The 21,991-nt window shown below is 37.4% G+C and overlaps 1 protein-coding gene across 2 annotated transcripts in view; it reads right to left on the bottom strand.

The window, feature by feature from the left end:
• FHIT (fragile histidine triad diadenosine triphosphatase) overlaps positions 1–20,777 on the bottom strand; it is a 520,065-nt gene extending 499,288 nt beyond the window's left edge. For both annotated transcript variants that reach the window (XM_030956937.1, XM_030956938.1), the window contains exons 1-2: positions 20,641–20,777; positions 4,608–4,685 (exon numbers count right to left, since the gene is read on the bottom strand). The gene's annotated coding sequence lies outside the window, so the exon portion shown is untranslated. The remainder of the gene's footprint in view (positions 1–4,607; positions 4,686–20,640) is intronic.
• Between the last annotated feature and the right edge of the window lie 1,214 nt (positions 20,778–21,991).

Raw genomic sequence — 21,991 nt, forward strand, 5'->3', positions numbered from 1 at the left:
AGGTAGCCACATGCTATGTTTTGTGAGAAAACTAGCAACCTAATAACTGGATTGTCATCAGAAACAAAATGCTAACAGTGAAATACTACATTTTCCTCCAGCATCTGCATCCTATAAAATCCTGTCAGTATCTCATTGGGCTGATACTCTGTCTACTAAATAGCTTAAAAAGTATCTGCCCTATTTTAGGCTTAGAACCACAATGAGAGGCATTCAGGTTTAAGCACAACCTTCCATAAGAAAAGGATTTAACACCTGTTAGATACAGAATTTAGATGCAGAATTTCAACTACAATGAAGTAAAATTTTGTGAAACTTTTATGATGAAACAAAATAAGATTCATTGATAGAACACAACATGTCAGTCATCCTCATTTAAAACTTGAGGAATATATTATCACAAAATTTGTGTTTGTAGATTTGCTAAGTCAATTACAGGTAGCAGTTTACAACACCACTAAACCAGTTTCAGAAAAGTGAACTTAACACATTACCCACAATTTACACCCTATGAATGTTAATTACTTTGTTTTGAACCTTACCCACTACTACTTCCCTTTCACTTCCTTTCTCAACCATTCATCTTACTGACATCCACAAAGCAAAAACACTGCAAATAGACAAATGTTCAATTAATGTAATGATTTAACTTACTGTACTGTGCTACAGTATTTTTTTTCCTTCTCCCAGCTTTCCAAGAACACTGTTTACAGTGTGAAAACCTACTTTCCCCTCAAGCACTCTATTTTAGGAGTGTTTTGTTCTTGTCCAAGTTATTTAAAACTATGTACTTGTTATCAATACAGAGCAAAGCTCTCATTGATGCCCTTTCTAATACTGCTATAGTTAACATATAAAACCTAAATGCAGCACTGCTTTGTTTCATCTGCTAAATAATGTGTCAGTGTTTGAACAATTTATCCTTAAACCAAGAGCTTCAGAGAAACAGCTGCTTAATAGTAAAAAAGATAAGTAAAATAAGTGTAAAAAATAAAAACTATTTAAATACAGTATATTATTATAATTCAATACAGAAGAAAAGTTCCTTTACTGTCTCATTTCTGAGAAAATATATCAGAGACAACAGAAAATACAGGGCTGATATCAATTCAAAATATGAAAGACAATCCTTGATTATCAGCATCACATCCAGTCCTTAATTTATTCCCCAGGTCTTAGTAAAAGAATAAAAAGATTTTTCTCCCCTTCCCAGGAAATAGATTAGGTAGGCATGACATTTTCCCACTTCACCGTTGCATGCGGTAATAAGCTTTCCTTTTGTAGCATTTATGAATTCAAACAGTGCTGGGGTTAAGCCGGAGCAAAGCAATTTGGCATGGTTGCATCTGCTTTTATCAGGGAAAGGAAAAGCAATCCATGAGGTCTGGACTGACCTTAAAGCACGAGTATTTATTTGGAGATTCTAAGGGCTTACCAACTGTGTTTGGTAAGAGGGAACTTAAATTCGATCACACTCCCACCCAATGTCACCTTAATTCAGGCAATCACCTTTCAGTTCTTCCACAGGGCCAATAATGTAATTGGTATTCTGGTACTACGAATATTCTCCTTAAAAAGGACACATTAACTACACACTCCCATTCTACCATGCTTCTTTCTACAGGACATAGCAGGTGTCCAAAGTTAGGGGCTTCCAAATTCAGATAACTTACTTTAAAAAATTAAATCTATGCTGGTCAATGCAATTACATTTTCAAAGTCTATCTAGATAACCCTCTGACGCCTCTGATATACAACGGTCCCAGAAAAATATTAAAGTCAATCATCTTACAAGTAAACAAATACTAGGGAAAACTGTCTTAAAAATCTCAGACATATGAAAGAGCTGGTTTGGAAAAAATGCATTCAGGGAATACACTTCTTCCTCTAGGAACTCAACACTCTTGTTTTATTTCAAGGCAACATTGCTCCAGCTCTTTCATGAAATCTGAGCAACTTTCAGTGCTTCCAACTCTCATGTCCACAATAAATTAAAAGAAATCCATTAGAAACAATTAGTGGGGGGCAAACATTTATTGCCTCTCAATGACAAAGATACTTGATCAAATTTAGATCCACTGCAATGCAAGCAGTAAGAAATGTGAATACATAGTCTGCTGCTTTGCAAATGGAACTTTTCCATCTTTCCACCTAATAAATAGTACTGTTATTGCCAGATTGTGATGTGCCAGTGATTAAGGTTTTATTATTCTTTTTTTTACTTTATTCATTCTTCCTCTATCTGGAAAATCTGAGACTATTTTAAAACTGACAGTACATAAAATTAATTCTCAATGACATAATAAGCAAGTCCAATATTTCATACATTCTAAGTACACCAGCATCGTATATCCAAATACAGAATGTGCAGATGTGGCACTCAGGGACATGGTTTAGTGGCAGTGCTTGGCTAATGGTGGGACTCAGTGATCTTAAAGGTCTTTCCAACCTAAACGATTCTAAATATACATGCCACATTATAAAAATGACCAACAAGAAAGAGAACTGTTGTAATTCTTAACTCCTCTGCTGATTACTTGAACTGCGCATAGAATTACAGAACGCAAGACCCTTCATTCCTTTCTTCTCTAAGTTCCATTCAGAGCTCCTGTTTTCTCTGTCTGGAGCCAGAAGAATATCAGCTCAAACACAAACATGCCCAGAGAATCAGGAATTCAAGCCACATGTTCTCACAAAGAGATAAATTGATTCAGTTCACCAGGGCTGCTCAGGGCTCAAAAGCAAAGCAATCAGGCTCTCAACAAGCCACAGAGATCACCATGTGCAATTCCATTACAGCCAAGGACAAGGTTCTGCAGTCCAGACTGGCTTCACTGCCATTTTCTGCTCACCCAGCCCCTGTGCTTAACATCCCACCAACACACAAAGGACAGACCTAAACTGCCTCTTCAATCCCAACAAAAGCTGCACAATTCTCTTAATTTGACATCAAACCCAGAGCAGTAGCCGATGCCAAGGGGCAAATCATAGCAGCTTGAGTTGAACTCAGAGCTAAAGGGGTGAGACAGCAGCTTTAGGACGGAGCTGGCTCATGTTCACCAGTTCACAACAAAGGTTTGGTGAGTTTCTATCCACATGACCAGAGCATCTAAGAAATGTGCTCATATGAGGGCAGAATTAGTCACCACCTCCTCTCCAGAGAATTTTCCTCCTGGCAGGATCTCTCCAAGGAAAAGCAAGTCTGACAATTAATGTGGGTAACAGCACCTGACAGCAGCTGTGCAGATGTGCCACCTAAAGGACTCAGGTACTGCAAGGGATCGAACAGACATTTTCAGTCGGTTCCCAAATAAAGAACAGGAGAAAGAACTGGGTGTGTGCATATGTGAGTATTAAATGGAAGCCAAATCTATCTAAATTAAAGATAATTATAAGGCGGCTATTTGATTCAAGATCACCTATAGCAGGAAACACCACAGTTACCACAATAACTTAAGGTAAAAAGAAGATTAGACAGGTACAAACAGCTGTAAACCTACAGAGTGCTGCTGCCACATACAGACCTACTCTTTCTAGCTTCCCTTAAATGTTTTCCTCTGAAAATACTTTTATTTATTAGAAATATTTGCTTGCTTCAATCTCTTTTTTATGTATTTTTTACCTATTAACAGCTCAACTGCCTATATATATTAAAAATTAATGTACCATGTCATAAAAGGCAAACATGATCAGAAAAAAAAGCAAATTCACACCACAGCATAGCACACATTTGTTTCTTCTGGGCTGTACAAATCTAGTATTTAACTGGTCTGTAAACAGTCGATCACAGCAATTTACAATTTATAAAAACAAAAAATCATATCAATTTAAATTTCATTGCATAATGTGACTTATCTTGAATTTCTATATTATGTTTTCTTTTATGTTGCAGGCTGCTTTAATTATCCCAGTTCAACTTTCTGAATGTGACAACAGAAAAAGGTGAAGATGAAGTGAAAAACAAAAATAAGAAGTTGCTGAAACAAATATAAGCTTATGGGATACCTTAATCTCAGCAAAATAGCTTATTGATGAAAACGGGTCTGTGTCAGGCTGCCTGTCTCTTTTTAGCAAAAAAGCCACCCTATTTCTACTTTAGCTATTAATCAAAGAACAATTATGTTATACCTTTATGAGCAAGTACAGAATGCTGAATTATCTTAAAAGACTAAAGTTATTGTGATATTATACACACAGATAACTATTATGCTCTACTAGCTAAATTTTAGGTATTTATCCACTCAATACACAGTGAAAATCCACAGTTATGCAGCCTTATCTATCTTAATTTCCTGCTTTCCACAGAAATCCTTGATGCACACTACTACATAAGCAAGCTTCATGGAAATTCAGAAGAACCATTAAAAAGTCACTTTCAATTTTCTTGGTTTTCCCACCTGGCATTATTAATCAAGGGAGCAGACGCAGGACCAGTACATTTATTTTTAAATACACTGGCATTAATCTTTGCAAACATAACTACACCAGCACAACTTAACCACTGTGAACAAAGCAGAAGTCAGCATTTATTCTCTAAGATTTGGAGACTCTCAGCATATCCACCTCCAGTATATCAACTTTCTTTACATTTTCCCTTTATCACTCACCCTTTTTTTTCTGACAGTGAAGCCAGGTGGCTAAAGAAGTTGTCCTGTCAGCTTTATCTTGAATCTCTGCATGCAGATCTGTAAATGTAACATAAAAGGTGTAAGGCAATGCTTGTCACTGCAATGTAAGAAATACACTTACCTGTAGAGTATCCTCTTTCTGTAATGTGAGACTACAAAGGGATAATAAATACATGTTTGGCCTATACATTAATAATCATATTTAATTGGTACAGCTACTACTGTATGGAAAAAGTCTGTACAAACAGATGTTGCTTTCCTCTACTGCTTTAATGACCCCACTGTTTGGTCACTAACACTGAACTCATCCAGCAGCCCTGTACATGGACAGGGGAGCCAAGGCTGGAGCAATTTTGGCCAATGCCAATTTGCCACAGAAGTTAAAAGGGACTGCCCTGCATGTCAGCAAGACAACTCAACACAGACAAAAGATCAACTTGCACAAACCCAAGTTAAATCTGGAAGACGATTAATAAACAGGTAGAACTAACTACCAAAGGAAGTGGGCACTGAATCCCCCTCAGTCTCTTCAAATGAAGAGAAGCTTTCCAGCAGATCCACTTCAGCCGAGCGTTACCAGCCTCCATCGAGGGAAATGAGAGACATTTACATTCCCCACTCAGGAGTTCAAAGGAAGAACTTCAATGATCTCTTCCGATCTGTACAACTATCAATCTCTACCTCATAACCCTTGGTACAATTTTTATCTAAGTTTAGCACAAAAAGAAACACAAATTTCTGCAAAACCAGAATTGTTTGAGTCTTTGCTTCAGTTTTCCTGGAAAAATTGATGGAGAATTACTTCTTGTCTGCACCTTGTCACTGCTGCCAAAACCTCCCACTTCTACCCTCTTCCCTCCTTTAATTTCAGAATTGCACCTAAATTATAATGATTCTTCAAATTATTTAGACTAGAAGAGCTGGCTACATAAGGAGTAAGATACCCATTCCAACAAAAACAGGTCAAGTGAAGGAACAAAGCTGCAGATCTTTTAGCTAGGAACTTCAGAATTAGGAAATAGCACCACAGATTTCAGGTGCTTTTGTCTTCACCACTGCTGAAAATATTTAGAGAGATTTTAAGTGTTCCTATATTATATATGCATGTTTTTATCAGCATGCATTTGGGTTATTCCCTCAGAAATCCCTCACTCTTGTCCACAGAAAATCCAATTAAGAGTTCTTACTGGGAAAAGAAAAACAATATACGAAATAGATTTTAGCCTTTATGTGTTACAGGTTTTGTGACAGAAGCAGCAGCTTTCTGCTGTTTAAAATGTGCCTGTTCACTTACATTTTACTTCTGAGCTTGTTTTGGATTTTCTTCATCTGTGACATTGCCAATGATTTATTCTGGTCAGAAATCACAGAATTTATTTCTGTTGAGCAAACCAGTGAGCTTTCTGAATGAATTATCATCACCTTCTTTCTTTTTTTTTTTTTACTTTTTTTTAAGGAGACCAAGAACTACTGGTTTTCCCAACTAACTGCACTCTGGAAAGTTCATTGCACACTCATTCTGGTTCCATGTCATGCTCTCAATGATTATTTAGTGCGTATGTGCTCTCTGTAATGACCAGATGAACAGAATTCAGCTGAACATCTTTAACTTTTTCCAACCTAGAACATTATGTCCCATTTCATTTTCATGAGACTTACTTCAAACTTTTGCAAAGCAGGTCAGGGTACAAACCTGACGTTTTTCTTTGGTTTTTTCCTTTCCATAGCTCTCTAAGCCACCCCCAGAGCTCATCAGATAGAATGAAATCAGTCGTTGTTGAGCTTTACAACAGTCATATTGATTGGTATCTCCCAAAGGCACATTGTCATCATTTTACCACTGATGGGGTTATGGGCAGACACACACTTTGACATTCCCCTTAGATGTGATAAATGCAATCCTCATTTTCTCAGATCTTGTGCAATTCACCACAAATCCATCGATCACAGAACGACCCTTTCTATTCCACTGAAGCTGCAGAATCCAAAGATATAAATATCTTCCTAATTCATACATTCACACTATACATTCCATAGTCCTATTTTTCATTAGATTGAGGTGATTCAGCTCATCATTTCCATGATGAAAATTCCAGCTGGTGTGTTCCTTTTGAATAATGTTGTACAGCATCACTCTGAATAAAACATTATTAACAGGTTTCTCCCTAACTATAATCTATCTCATTTCTGAATAACAGAAGGCATTCCTGACATGTATCACATGTGAATTATTTTGTTTGTGGACTGCCACAATCATTATTATAAAAAACAGAAACCACTTGGTAGTTGTTACTGGCTGAAGTTTTATCTGGAAATATTACTCTAGTAAAAACATTTTTAAAACTAGACATAACAGGCTAGAAAAATGTCTTCCAATGCTTAACATAGGAAAAAACACTAATCAGCATTTACTAAGAATTATGATTTGTGCACCCTTTGCCAATATTCTCAAAACAAGTAAAAATTGGTCATTGCAACAACAAAGCAGCCAAGTTAGTCACATATGAACTTCAAAGAGCAACCAGCCCAAAATCAGTGCCCTAACGTTGCTCCTATCACAGAACTACAAAGAGTGTAGAGATTATGGCAAGGTTTGGCCTAAGGTACAAAATTCTAGATGCACTATTTTGGGAAAATGTAATAAAATCTTGATAAAGGTTTGAACACTTCAAATGCTAAGTAAGTGCTTGTGATGAAAAAAAAGATGCCTGTCACTGCCCTACCAAATTATAAAACTCTTCTTAGTTTTGGGTCTTAAATATACAATTAAAAGTTTCCATCTCTCATTTCAGATAAGGAAATTGCAATTCTTCTTTGGAAATTAACTTTCCATCTAGTTCCTGTACATGTTTTTTTTTAATTATTATTTTTGAACCACATGTCATTTAATTATTAAATGTGGCTTACATTTGCATCTCTGGAAATAGTTTTTCTAATTCTCTCTTCTTCTACCATTTCATTTCATGTGAATGGGGTGTGAGCAGGTTGCTGACTATGCTGATAGGCAGGGAGCAGGGAGAAGTCCTCGCTCCACATTTCATTCAGATAACAGAAAGCTGCAAGCTGCTCAGTGTGACAGATGAGCTCTGTGAGCTAAAGCAACTTGTTCCGCCTGTCAGGCCGCAAGAGCCTACAGCAGCAAGATACAATTGTGATGACACCGCCATCGCCAAACTGGGTCAAACATACGGTCACTTTAAAACAGAATGTCACCCCTTCTTTCTACTTGAGGAATTTGATTCAGTGACAGTAAAAGCTGCTAGATACCATTAGCTTTATATCCAAGCTCAAAATGAAACTGTTTCTCTGACAGTATTTGAAGGATCCTCTTTGCCATTAAAGTTCGTAGGAATCACAAACTGTCAAATAATGTCACTGTTGCCCAGAGGGAGCGGGTGCTTTATGCGCACAACGCTCTCCATGTTGCACCAGGGGAGTGGGGCCTCTGGAGTTACAGCACCATTATGGTCTTTGTGAATTAAATGCATTAAAATCATCACAGACTTCTAAAAACAATTATAGAGATATAAAATGTTTTCTTTAATTGCAGGAATAAAAATAAAAGATGCCTGAACTCAAGCCTACATCTATTATTTTGATTTTTAGATCACCACCTAATGTAAAACTTTTTATTCTTAGTGAAATAAAATAATTAAATGAATGATAGTAAAAAATGTAAAGATAATGAAAAGTAATATTTAATAAATTGTTCAAATTATTTCCCTCAGTCTTGGAAGATTTACTCACACCATACTGTGATGCTGGAATACCCCATGCTATATTACAAGCATGTACTGTTCAAAGATGAAATTACTGTCGTATACAGGTCATACCACATGCTGGTTCTAGATAAGATTTGGAAAAGCAGATAATGACATGAAGATAGTTCTGGTCATACTCTGATATTTGATGATCAAAATCCTGTATGTATTAAATGATGTGTAAAGCCATCTTTTTAACAGAATTGCACTATGTATATGTTTCAGCACGGATACATTTAGTCCAAAAGTACTAGAAATGTAGAAGGAAACAGTAAAGGTCTGAGACATCCAAAAGTAATTTCCTTCTCAATATTTACCAATTTGTGTTGACAGTCTGAGTCAAGCTCAAATCATGGACTCAGGCCAAGTAAAAATTCCCAGCCTATTAGACTCCACAGTTTAATTTAGGTTTTTCAATACAGCATAATGAAGACATTTTAAATATTTCAGGTTTTGATGTATCTATTTTTCTGGTTTATGTTTCATACTTGCCTTTCTAGTTCAACACAAAAATTTTCAGGAAAAATATTTTCAAGAAAAACTTCTCATGGAGCCATACCATTAAGATGATTCATATTTTTGTGCAGTTAAAAACTTATATAATTCTTTAAAATAATTGTTGTTTACTTGCTTTGATTTCTAAATGTCTTTGATCTCATTCATTAATATTCATTAGACTTCTGATGTTGGACTAATGAGAATCTTACACATTTATGAGAAGTTATTTAAACAATGCTATCAATTTTTTTTCTGACTTATGTTTTTTCATCACCAACAACACTTAATTCTTTGTATTCTCCAGTTTTTTTCTTCAAACTTCCTGAAGACATGGTACATATTCTCCAAAACAAAAAGGAACTCAATAAATGCATAACAAATTCAGCCAATTTTGAGCATGGAACCCTAAGCAACAAGAGAAACACATGATATATATGGACAGAATGAATAATGCTCAAAGGAAGAATCCAGCCACAACTTTTCAGCCTCAGGAGTTTACAGGCACAAAAGCAGCAGTGCTGTCGCCAGAAGACAAGAGCAGCCACTGATATTTGCCATCCCAGGTGCACACACAACTGCAAGAACAGCAAGGCGCTTGTGTGCTTTGTATTTCAGAAAACATCAGCTGTGCTCAGATTGAGTTTCCATTGTTTGCAGTGCATATCCACAGGAATCTGAAAGGAAGAGCCCCAGAACGCTCCCAGAATCACCGGCATTGCACACACAGAATAAATGAGCAGCATCCAAGGGAACTGAAGCAATCCACCACAACATGGCAGCAAACAGATTCAATATGATATATCAAAATTAATACATATATTAATACATATATTAATAACATTAACATAAATATATACATATTAACGTATTTATTGAATATTAATGCGTATATTAATACATATATATATTCAGATAAAGCTATACCAGTTTGAAACCATCCAACAGAGAATTCTATCTAGGAAGTAACTCCTACACTGCAAGAGAAATAGCCATTATAAGCTTCCTAATGACAACAAAATAAATAAAATAAAATAAAATAAAATAAAATAAAATAAAATAAAATAAAATAAAATAAAATAAAATAAACGTGCAAATGCAGCAAAGTACATGATTATGCAGTGCCCACAATAGCACAGTCACATCATACACCAAATTTCCATACACAGAAAGCCACTGCTCTCGTCTCAGTATCCAATAATAACAAAAAAATTCAAGGACAAAGTATTCCTAATTCTAGGATTCCAAATTTATCTCACAGGATTCTTGGTACCTAATACCTCAGAATCTACTATCAACCCCAAACTTTTCAAAAGAGTTTCTTTTTTATATAAAAGACCTCCACTGTTTTAAAAACAGATGTTTTAGTACATGGAAGTATATGAAAATGAATGTGATTCTATATTGCAACACAGTTCTGGAAGAAAATAATAAAGTAAGTTTAGAAGCTCTAAGTAGCACCCAAGGTATTTATATAAGCCAGAATCCTGATTATGTGCAACATCAGCCCTTACATATAACTCCCAAAGTTAAGTATTATTAATCTTCCTCTAAAGAACAATATTTCCACCATTTCTTCCTTTCTGTTCTTCTCTATTCCCCTGCACTCAGATCCTGATACTCAGTCAGTACCCTCAAGCTCCCCTCTCAGAGATGTGCCATCACAGCATCCATCACACTGGGATGTTATCCCACCTATGCAAGTCTTCTAAAAACCAGCCATGCATCAGAATTACCGTGACATGTAAAATGTTAATATCACAATACTAGAAGGCAATTTTTTCCCCTGACACCTGAGAAAGTGAAAAACAGGATAACATATTATTTAACAGAAATTTTTCCAAGTAAGTCAAGTATACACAATGCTTGGAATTTTGGGGGTTTTTGTTATAAAATGTATTCTAAGTTCTAATTCAAATATCCTAAAATTCCCAATTTTATTTTTTTTTAATTTTTCTTAAATTACACTGTCAAGGCCTAACAGCTACAGCTTCAGTTGCAGCACTGGGAAGGCTACATCTCACAACAGGTATAAAACACTGAAGTTAATTAATGGAGTAGGATTCAAACAGCAAAACTGAGGAAAAGCTGGCACAGAAATCTTTCTCATTGAAAACACTTAGGTAAAGAGAAATGACAGTGCCTGTTACCAAAAATAATGAATCAGTGGAGGGAAGCTTACAAATTATACTAATTAGTGAGAGGCAAGCAAGAAAAATAAGAGCCTCAAAGCAGGAGCAGCATCTTGGCAAAACCCCAAGAAGCAAAGGCACCCAGTTGAGGCTCCACCATCTTCTGTGTCCTTCAAAGGAGGCACCCAGCAGCCCAATGTCTGCCCTATTAAATTAGAGCCAACCAGCCTGGGCAAATGCCTAACTTGCTAAAGCAATTTTTTCAACTTTTTTTTTGCATAAACTAAAAAGAAAACAGTGTGTTGCTACTGATGGCCAAGCCTGGTTACATCCACACAGACGGAAGCAACTGCAGGTTGAATACACACTGAACCAATCTTTGACAAGGTAGACAAGTGCTCTGCTTACATCAACATCTATTACTTACTTCTGAAAGCACCACAACTGCCCACATGAGACAGAATTGCTCACATGAGATTTACATTCTTCTGCACAGAAAAAGACTCAGAACAATTTTCTTAACCTCTCATGTAACTGCACAATTGGTCCATCCCTCCAGTAAAATGTGCATTAAAACACAGAATGTTGTTAAGTTCTAGTACTGTGTTCATTCAATCAGCACGTTCTGCCTCATTCAGATTTCACCTCCTGAAGTCAGAAAAGAAAATGTCAGAATGCTCTTGACAGGAAAATCTGATTTGGTTAAACAGCTCAAGACTTTTCAAGTGAATGTAAACTTTGAAAAATATACTCGTTTTTCAGTGAAAATCTTTATTATTGTTTTGAAAATTTCTTCATTCCTACAAGTATTATTGATTTTTTTTGTGTGTCAAACAACCCCAAATATTTCAACCATTCTAGAGACAGAACTGGAATGCAAGGGGGTTTATATAACAGCCTTTTTTAGGACAAATATTATTATATTGCAATGCAGTTCCTTTTGTATTTAATAGAAGCCCAATTCCTTACTAATTGTCACTGTTTCTGTGACTGAAAACTGCAATTAGTTACACTTCACAAGACACACACGAATCCTTTTGTGGTTAAATTATTCAGCCTGAACATTAATAGCAGGACTCATAAATTCTACAGGAATTGCATCACGATGCCTATTTTATTAAACCATTTGTGGTAAGAGACAGTTAAAGGCTGTGTATCCTTTAAATATATTGTCCTAGTTGAGAAAACAGTCTATCAGATGAATTAAAGAAGCCAAGAAACCAAAAACCAAGCAAGACTACTATTCAATTTGTACAAAAAGTACTTGATTTTTAAGATAACATAAAATGCCAAAAAAATGAAATGCATTACTAATACTGTCTTATTTTCAAATAGACTTCATAGTTACAAACAAGTTTCACAAGAAAAATAAAACTGACAGCAGAACAAAACCAACAAAGGAAAACAATTTTCATCAGTTCAAATGAAACTAACCAGGGCTACAAGCAGTAAAAATCCAACTTATTTAAATTCCAAAATGAATCTCTTCTCTTGACCTTTATAGAGCTCAAGATGCATACGTACACAGAATAAACAAAATAATTTGAAAGCAAATTCACTGAGTGTGCCTGACCTTTGAAACAGCACAGATAATTTTAATCAGATTTGCACAATGTTAGTCTGTCTCAGGTTCCTTGTAGTAACACAAAGATGACAAAACTACTTAGGGCAAGAAAAAGACAACATTTTACCAAAATAAAACCATCTCTAAATATTTTTTAAAATATCCCTAAGAAAATATCTTTTCTTTTCAGAAAGGATTCCTCTGAAATTCTACTCCCTCAATATCAGGCTAAGTTGCATAACCAGCTCTAGCCAGAAAAGCCCTTTCTGCCAGTTATGCATGTTTCTTCTCAGTTAAGATGAAGACTTGACATCAAAAGGAAAAAAAAAGTAATTTACACAAATATTTTAAAATTCAGGTTTTGTAGGAGTGACCTGTAGTTACCTCCTTGATCATCTAGCATGCAATGGCTGCTTAAAGCTTCTCAGTTCCATTGATTATCTTAGATTTTTCAGAGCTAATGACTAAAAAATATCAAGATCTGCAGCATAAACCTGACAAGCAGTGCTGACTAGTAAAAAAGCTCAAGTTACAAAGAGCAAAAGTTCTCAGAAATACACACCAATGAGCCTTAGCTGAAGTAGCTGGCAGCACCTTCCTTTGTGGAAGGACAGATGTTACACCAGGAGTTAAACCTCATATTTTATAGAATCCCCAAAGCAGGTCACTGCAAGTGCTTCTATTACTTGTGCCTGATGAAATGAGAGTTATTAGCATGAGGAGCCAAAAGCCCTGCTGAGGTTCACAATGTTCAACCTCCATCAAATTAGAACTTCCATGCCAACAGCAACAAGAGAATTCTGCCCAAGCTGGAAGAGATAGCATGAGAGTAAAATGCAACTAAATAAAGACACTTTAAAAGCTGAAGTTTGGCTTTGGTACTTTTGAGAAAAAGCAACAGTGATCAGGACAGAGATCTCCAGTAATTATTTGCCCAGCTGGGGGATGCAATATGACAACACAGCTTTGTCAAATAATGCACTTTATCTAACACCACCAATCTAAATTACTCCTGGCCTACTTGCTTTTAAAGCTTCACTTCTTAGCATTTACAAGGAGATGTTCAGTTTAATAAACCACTTAGAACAGCTGGAAAAGAAATGTAAAGCAAATACTATTAACTACATGAATTTATAAGTATTCATGGCTCACAAATGAATTCTCTATATTGGCTGTTTCCTTGTAGAATCTGTACTACCCTTGTAGTTCTTATGAGCAGCAAGATGAGCCAAATGTGTTTCTAAAGAATTTGGTCCCTTTATCCACACAGATCATTGTGAGCAAACCTGGTACTATTGGACATGGCCTCTGAGACAATAAGCAAGAGAACAGCATTCTGAAAACCAGCTTTGCTGAGAGCTAACACGTGTTGAGGTGGGATCATGAACAACACGGCTTTCCAGAACAGCATTCCTCCATTTGTGTGTCCCTGATTCATTCTCTGAAACTGCTGCAGGCCAGCCAACCCTTTCAGATTATGGCAACAATCACATTTCTCTTCTGCCACACTATTCTGGTCTTCTTCTCTCTCCTTTACTCACTGAGAATTTTACAGCTTGTCTGCAACAGCTATCTGATATCCTCATCTTTTCCTACTAAGGAGTTTAATTTATTCAGCTTATCAGGAAGCTGAGAAGGGAGCTGATCACTGTGTACAGACACTTGCTCAGTCTGTCAGTGTGAAGCATTCTGACCTTGCAAACAGAGTTACAGAGGCCCTGGCACCTGGAAATAAATCACAGAGTGCAGTGGGTGGTTCCTTACAATATTGGCAAATATTATTGATAACTGCATCATCCAGTCTCAATACACAGAGAACCCGTTACGATGTGTTACAATAACTATAAAACATTTAAGAAATAATGTGGAATGATTTTATCCTTTCTAATGCTGCCTTTGTATTCCTATTTTCAATATACAACGAATGCTCACACACAACCAAAAAGTAACATTACACTAGAAAAATAAAGGAAAAGCAGCTGCCAAATGGACTAGAACTTTTAGTTTCATATTTTCCTTTCAAATTTTTAAGCAATTTTCTACATCTTTAGACAAACAAACACCTTTAAAAAAACTCGTTTTCCTCAGAAAGTCATTTTTTTTTATTTGACCACTCCTATCAAAATACCTACACTAAAATGGTTTTGTCTAACCTTCGAGTACCTCAAATTGTATCCTGAGTAAATTCTTTGCACTGTTTAGCTTCAATATATCCAACCACTTCTTTCTTGATTCAAATGCTCTCATAGAACTTCAAACACTAATCCTGATTTTTATTACAAATTTGCAGATAAATAGCTTCCCACCCCACAACTACTTATTATCCCCCACTGAACAGTCGCACTGCTACAGTGGGAGTGCCAAGAATACTCTCTGTATTCTCCCTTTTCCAATTCAGTCCTTAGTAGGACAACTCATGATAGCTACACGTAGAAAAACTTCTTATATTTATAATATAAATATATTTAATAATATAAGTATTTTAAAACTACAGTTTTTAATAGGAAAATAATCTTACACCAGTGTATAATGCCAGCTGAACACTTTAGTTGACAATAGTTTGCAGCAACACACAAACAGGCACAGCAGTTTGACAATCAACACTTCCCCAAACAATAACATCACTGCAGTTTAAATCCAACTCCTACAAGGGTTTGCAGAGCAATGGAAGCTGAAGTCCTGGGTCCTAAAATTTTCTAGAAAAATATTAGATAGACCATACGGTCTTCATTTGAGCTCTATTTGTCTGCATTTTGGTTTTCTGATAATTATGTGAACCTAATCATATTTTTAAACAAGACTACACATTTTCTTCAGCAAAACATCTGCCTCATCAAAAATAAGACTTAAGAGACGCACAAAGCCCAGATTTAGGCAAGCTCCCTTCTGACCTTCCCTCCTCTCGTTCTAATATTGAATGTTTTAAAAACAAATATCACCTGAAAATTTCTCTGCAATGAACCAAATTCTGCTCTTCTGAAATAGGATTCATCACAACCATATAATTCTTAAATATTTAATAACACAATATTCACTAAAAAGAGACTGAAAGCCTGAAATCATTACATGTCACATCACAAGAAATAAAAAGGAGACATACATTTCTCTGCAAGTGCAGTTTCAAAGTCCTTTCACAGAAGGATCTAAAGACTGTCAGGTTGCTCTGCTACTGTATATTAAACAAGCAAGTAATGAAGCTATTGGTTTTGATTCATAAAAATGCCAAAAAGATCATGGATAAAGTATACAAAGTTAATGATTTTTTGGTTTTTTTCTTTTTGAAAAGGAAGTATCAGGAAGGTAGCAAAAGTCAGGTAAAGCATCAAAACAGTCAAAGTAGTGACAACAGAAAACAACAAAATCAAGCACCTTTTTATTTTAGTGACCATCTAGAAAAACATCACTGCATTAATGCTATTTAAAAGCTATTTCAAAATCCAAAGTCCCTATGAAACAGTTTACTTCCTACCAGTTTAAGGAATCATTATTTTGTTTTCACTAACAGAACACTGATGTTCATTCCTAATGCCAGCTAAATGCAAATTTGAGCCTCATGTGTTACCTACTGCTTTCGAACAGGCCTTCATTATCTCTCAGTTCCCAGTTAAGACTCGTGCACAAATCCAGCAAAACAGTTTAGAAGGTACTTAATTTTCAGTATTTGCATAATAACACTGAACAGGATAAATAATATGCATACTTAGTGCCAAGCATCAGCACTACGCCAATTTAAAGCCTTATTCTTTAACATTTCAGAAATAACTTTGAAAGCAAATTAAATGACATATATAAAGTATTCCAACAAGTCAGTATGCAATGACTTCTGAGCAACAAAACACCTGCCAAGGCCAATACCTACCAGACACATCTGATTTTTAGTGACTTAAGACCTTGCTAAATCTCTGCAAACATTAATGCTAAAAAACCCTTTATATTCAGAAGAATTGATACAAATGGTTTTGGCTCCTCATGCAGTAAGACAGAGCATTATTTTGATAAAGTAACAGGCATCACTGCAGTGCCAATACAGAAATTCTGTACTCTGAAGTAGTTACAAATGTGAAGCAGAAAAATGCAGCTGCTGTTATGTGTTACAATGCAAATCTGATGAGCTACACTGGGAATATTCCCAGTGTATTGCAGTGCAAATTGATGAGAGGAGAAGCACATAGTCTGAATAAAATAAAAAGATTTATTTAAATCTCACAATTAGGACATTTTCTGTAGTATTGTCCAAAAGATTAAAACCAGCTTTTTTCCCCAAGACCTCTTTGCAATTTTTCAAGTTTGCTACTAGAATAGCCACGCCGCTTCCAAGAGGAGAAGCACTCTATCAATTTGAAAAGTTCTATCCTCTTACTGTAACAATCTTCAGGGACCTATGCAAAGACCTGCTCCCCTCTGCAGGTACCCTCAGCCCTCCCACCCTGACACATCCCCCTCAGGGATTACAGTCCTAGGAACCTCCATTCTGGGGCCTTTTATAGCCTGGGATTCCCCCTCACAGTCCGAGCACTGGTGGAGGAGAGCTCTTTCAGCAATATTCCAGTCTGTTCCATGTAGGAATACAGTTAGCAGACTGTCTTGGAATTTAAGGGAAGGGAGGAGGAACTAGTCTTAATTAAGGTCTTCTGCAGAAAACCCTTTCAAGAGCTGAGTCACAGAGAGCACAAGTGAAATCTAATTGCACAGTCCCCAGGGACACTGCAGGGACACTGAGGCTGCTGGGTTAGGCACAATCAGGGCCAGATCCAACCCTTTCTAACAGGAATCATATTCAACTAATGCAAGTTCCCTTCTTACCAGTAAAGCTTTTTAAATGTTGATTATGAAGCTGCTTTTCCCATACAACCCATTTTATCCGTAGTTTGTGCGCACATTATTATGTGGAGAGGTAACTCCTTCACCACAAAAACTTAATGCAAAAGTGAATGGCTTCTTATTCTGACATTGACAGTTTACCACGGATACTCAGAATTATCCTGTAGCTTTAGGGACAATCATATTTCCCTCCCTGGTACCCAAAGACACCCAGCAGGCATTTTATCAGCAAAAAAACCCAAAGACTTGGTTAGGCCTTAAACAGAAATAAATAAATAAAAAGCAAACAAGCAAAGAAAAAAACACAATCACATATGCATTTGAACACTGCACTCGGAAAACATGAGTTGTAAACTGCAAGGATGCACAAGGAACACATTGCACCAAACATGTCTGAGAGTTTTATTTGATAAATTACTGGTGGAGTTGAGAAAGACAAGAAGAATGAATGTAATTTATTAAGACTTTCTTTAAAGCGTCCATCTCCCCCTAGAGCTTATGGAAATAACAAAGCAACAAAACGATGTAGCCCTGTAAGAATAACTTAAATCTAAGTGATAAAATATCTATAGGAAGGCAAAAAGGACACTTGAGATATTATTTTAATAAGGAGAAAATATGGATGATACTGGATCAACTGGATCAACTTAGACTGATGCACAAAATTAAACATTGCCTACACAGCACCAAAATACTTGAAAGTAACCAATTTGCATTTTGTAATCATTCTCCTGTTAGGATCTGAGCTAGAGAAGTCAACAACGCTTTTCTTGGAGACTTAATATATCAACATTTGGCCCTCCGTAGCAAGCATGGCCAATTTGTCTGAAGCTGTTTATTTACACACTAAAGACATTCTATACACAAATCAGCTGACAAAGTTGGAAAGTGACAATATTTTTAACCTTTGCAGAAATAGGCAAAATTATAATATAAATACATGTAATTGACATAATTGAATCTGCAGATTCTGGAGAAGAAAGAATGACTGACATGTATAAAACTGAGTAATTCAATTTTCTGCAAATTCACAAAAGGATTCATGTGACAGATGACAAAACGAATGAGAGGATTATACATTGTAACTACAAAAAGGCAAATCCTGTAAAGTACATACACAGTTGTAATATGCAAGACAAGTGGATAATCCCATGTTCAGTGTTAAGTTACATGAGTTGACCCATTGTTTCCAATAGCATCTCTATATCCTCCAATTTTCCCAGAATGTAAAAGTATTAATTGGTCACTAGCAAAGTCAGTGGAAACTGCAAACACACAGTTCAAAAGCTGTCAAACTAAAATACATCATTATGACTCCAGGCTTTGTGTAACTTATTCTTCTCATTGCACTCTAACACTGAGACATAAACCTTAACAAAGAAAACAAAATTATAACCTGAATAAAAGCATCTGAAAAATGGATTAAATGTTTAATAAATAAGTGAATGAAAACAAGTACACCTCACAGCTTTCACATATTGCTGCCTTATTTCTTCTAAGTTTTCTCAAAACTACAATGCCAATTAAATTAGCATTATTATAATAGTACATTTCAAAGAGATTGAATTAGAACTTACATAGAATTGTTATACTTGAAAAAGTAACAGTTCCCATTGAATGAAACTAGCAGCACCTCTGACAAAATGCCCCAAAAGGGGAAAAAAAGGAAATTAAGCTGAAAGAAATAAACAAAAGGTTTCATAGTAAGTGGTGAAATTGACAAGTAAACAAATTCAGCTTTTCCCGGCACTAAGGCAAACACAGGACAAAACCAGTGTGAGGTCTATAGACTAAAACTGCCACAACATTGCTGCCTCCACGGCTTTTTCCTTGGAACCAGCCTTAACCCTGGTAACAGGAGGGTGTAGGCTGCTTTTTCCAACTTTATCCAAACTCCAGCTTCACCCAAGTGCGAGCTGTCTGCACGGTTTCCGTGCACAGCTCGGTGGTTTTGTTGGTGCTGCCTCCTTGTCCCTCAGAGGGCTGTGCAGGAAGGGTTTCTATGGGCACGGGCGACGTGCCAGCTCCACCTAAGCTTGAATTTTTCAGCGCACCGAATGTAACTTTTAAAGATAGGAAAAGTATTCTCCTGTTGTTCAAAGACTTAAAATTATTCAGAATGTCTAAAACTGCATTTGAAAGGAAATGTGAATGTAGGTTTTGAAATATGGGGACCTGCTATTTATTGGAGATGAGACATCGTGTCCTGAGAAAAAAGACAAAACATTTAATGCCATTTTTCCATTAGACATTTCAGTGATTCAATTTAAAATTAACATCTTAGGACATGTTCTGTAATGTCTTATCTGAATCACTAACAGCCAACATTCAAAAATTAAGTACTTTAAAAACTGCTTACAGGTGGACATATTGTGCAATTGCTCCTTGAACTGAACTTTTTATTTTAGTCTTTTTAAGATTACGAAATCATGAAAGATTTTTAATCACACTACACCCTCAAAAAAAAAATTAAACCTGAAATAATTCTTTGTCTCAAAACTTTTAGCTGAAAATCCCTGAGCTCCATCCTATAGCCAAGAACAAGAGGACTATTTTAGGGAGGGGGTAGGGAGTGGGGTTTTTTCTTGTCCTTAATCTTGATTTTCTTAATTTCTGAAATGGGTTACTAGGAATCTGCAATATGAATCTATTCCTTGGACACATACTATCCTCAGAAAAACATAGCTACCTTTATCTAGTGTCGGGTATAGTCAGGCAGCCTACCCATGTTTAGCTAAAATCATTTAGGAGCTGGTATAAAAGCACTTGATCGATCACTTCGACAAAGCACATAAGGTTTCTGAAATGGTTTTAAGCGTTACTGCGTTACACAGAAATTTAAACTTCAGCGACTGCTCAGTCTCAGTGATCCGAGCATGGGTTGGCTGTAGCAATGACTGCCTTGCGTTCTGCTGAGCACAGGAATTAATGGAACTGCTATAACACACTATTTCTGCTGCTCACCGAGGGGCCCCAGCACCGCCACGAGGGGCATATAAAACAAATTTAATTAGCGCGAAACGTCCGCACGAGGGTATTTCAATAGACGGAGGGTAGAGACAGGAGGATGGTAGGGCCGTGAGGGGGCGGCGGGCGCGGAGGGCACGGGAGCGGCACCGCCTCAGGGAGTGGGCAGCGCTGCCCTCGGGCTCCCCGGCTGCACCCCGCTCCTCCCGCTGGAACGATCCGCAGCGGCGACAGGGACAAGGGGGTGAAATTAACACAAAATGGAGACTTACAGTCCCGCTGTGACACGCGTGCGCGGCCCCGCCTGTGGCGGCGCACGGCCGGGAGGCGGGGTCGCCGCGATCTCAGGGCCCGCTGGGACGGTGGCTGAGCGGCTGCGGCCGATTTTGCCGCCTATCGCCGATTTTCCTCATTATCGCCTATTTTCCTCCTTATCGCTTATTTTCCTCGTTGTCGCCGGTTTCCCCGCTTGTGGCGGGCACAGGAGGGTGGTGAGGCGAGCGGCTGCTTGGCCGCGGTGGCCGCCCCGCCGGTGCCAGCCCTCCCGGAGGTGAGGGGCACCCGGGGAGTGCAAGAGCGCCGTGCTCAGGGCCAGCCGGGCCCGAGGGGAGCCCGCAGGGAAAAGCCTCACTAATTAATTGTGTGGACGCTTCCCTTGGCAGTACGAGAGGCTCACACCATTACAAGTGGGGAAAGTGATGTTACAGTGAGTGCTGTGCTTGTGTTGCTGCCCTGCGTCTCTGGTGTAGACCCTGCTGGAGACAAGAGTTGGGATGATACCTTCTATTTTCACTCATCTTGCCTTGATTTTTAGTTCTGTGTAGCAACAGTGAGACTATCAGTCTGTGCTTCCGTGCAGGCAGTGATGTCCTTGCTGAATATCCTGCACAGACACGGATGTTGGTGCTCCTTCAGTTCAGTACTGGAGTCACAGGGCTCTCTGTAGCAGCAGCTCTTTCCAGAGCAGCACATCCAGCACCATCATCAGCTTCTGCCATTAAATATTTCTCCTTCCACTCTTTTCCTAAAGGAAAAAAGCGTGGTTAGTGCCTTGCTTTTGTTTAGTTGGACTGATTTTTTGGTGAAGGCAAGGTCTTACAGCAGAAAGCCGGGTTTCCAATGGGTGTTAGGTTTGTTGAGAGTTTTTTTTGTTTGGTACCGAAGAAAACTCTCACAGCTACTTTAGTGTATATCCACTGTCAGGGAGCGAAGTTGCTGAACATTACTGACAGTACTTCAAGCAATCAGAGATGCTGAGCTCAAGCCCAAACTTTGAACTTTATTTTATGTACTAAAGAACATGATGGATGTATTTGCTGGAGCCAGTACCACTAAGAATTAGTGCAAGGCACTTCTACTGCTGCATTAATGAACACTGCCACAAATAATGACCAATACTGCAGTTGTCATAGTTTATTCTGTAAACTCACATTGAAGATGTTGTCACCAACCCATGAATGTGGTATCAAGTGTCATTACTACTGAATGCCAGTAGAACACTAAGACTGCCTTTTGATGCCAGTGCTGTGCATTATGTCTCAGTGTCTGTACTTCCCATGCAGCAAAGTCCCTTGTCTAATCCCAAAAACCACTCTGTGCTGAAGTGACAGCATCAATTCCCCT

This window comes from Camarhynchus parvulus, chromosome 12 (genome assembly GCF_901933205.1).
Source record: "Camarhynchus parvulus chromosome 12, STF_HiC, whole genome shotgun sequence".
NCBI lineage: Eukaryota > Metazoa > Chordata > Aves > Passeriformes > Thraupidae > Camarhynchus > Camarhynchus parvulus.